This window comes from Lynx canadensis, chromosome B1 (genome assembly GCF_007474595.2).
Source record: "Lynx canadensis isolate LIC74 chromosome B1, mLynCan4.pri.v2, whole genome shotgun sequence".
NCBI classification, from domain to species: domain Eukaryota; kingdom Metazoa; phylum Chordata; class Mammalia; order Carnivora; family Felidae; genus Lynx; species Lynx canadensis.
The window spans coordinates 61,134,004-61,135,292 of record NC_044306.2 but is presented as its reverse complement, the minus strand read 5'-3'; the positions used below and the strand labels follow the sequence as shown (position 1 = coordinate 61,135,292).

The 1,289-nt window shown below is 33.9% G+C and overlaps 1 non-coding gene across 1 annotated transcript; it reads right to left on the bottom strand.

Moving 5' to 3' along the window:
• Positions 1 to 969: 969 nt before the first annotated feature.
• Positions 970 to 1,042, bottom strand: TRNAV-UAC. Its single transcript has one exon. It is a non-coding gene; the product is annotated as a tRNA-Val (tRNA).
• Positions 1,043 to 1,289: the final 247 nt, after the last annotated feature.

Genomic DNA, 1,289 nt, shown 5'->3' with positions numbered 1-1,289 from the left:
TTTACTCATCATAATTGCCTCTGTTGCTTTTTACTCATCCACAGAAGAGTTGAAGTCCTCTACTCCTGCTGTGTGTTCACAAAGGTGTAGGCATAGAGCCTTGAGCTCTATCTACTCTTGGTCTATTTGTATATGAGACAGAGATCCTCCAATCTACAGGTAAAAATAAGAACAATGTTCATAATACTCACTACTTGCCAAGCCCTAATATGGACACTTTTACACTCATTATTTCATTTGAAATTTTAATTCAAGCAATATTCAAGAGGATAAATTTTAATTTAAGCAATCTGCAGGTATAGTTTTAAATTCTCAACAAAACATACACACACATAGACACTATATACATATTTGCATTTTTTCCAACATCATAGCAATTGTAGGGAATATACGATACAAAACCAAAGACAATCCTAATAATTATTTTCTTGTAGTAAAAATCTCCATGAAGAGTGTAGAAGACTTTTATTTATTTATTAGAATATACTCAGTTCTTGATTATTCATATCAGAATATTTGAATAGATAAACTAAATTAGAAGAAAATTTAAGTCACTTATATTGATTTTGTGTTTCATTTAACTATTTTCATGTGTTATCATTTTTTACTGATTTCAATAATATAAAATTAGGTTTGTAAAAATTTTAGAACATATTTGTTTGGTTTGTTGACTAAGACTACACTACAAAAAGACAGTGTAGGACTCAAATGTTACTTAAAAAAAGTTTTAATGTTTATTTATTTTTGAGAGAGAGAGAGAGAGAGAGAGTAAGTGGGGGAGGGGCAGACAGTGAGGGAGACACAGAATCTGAAGCAGGCTCTAGACTCTGAGCTGTCAGCACAGAGCCCAAAGCAGGGCTCAAACTCATGAACTGCAAGATCATGACCTGAGCTGAAGTCGGATGCTTAACTGACTGAGCCACCCAGGCACCTCCTAAAATTTCTTTTATGGAAGCCAAGGTAACTTCATGGTTCCCCTGGGAATCGAACCCAGGGTCTTCTGTGTGTAAGGCAGATGTGCTAACCACTACACCATGGAAACTAAAGACTAAAATGTTCTTTTATGTTGGCACATTTTATAGTGGAGGAGAAATTATAAATGCTACAACACTTAGAATTGGGAAGTAGGAAACCTATGTTAACCAAAATGATGTATGTGACTCTATTCTGTATACTTCTGTGATACTTATATTTACAGATGCTTCGGGACTTTCTTTGTGTGTCTTCCTATAAATTTTAGATTGTACTTTTAGATCTGTTCAGTGTGGCAATTATTTCTTCCATTTAAG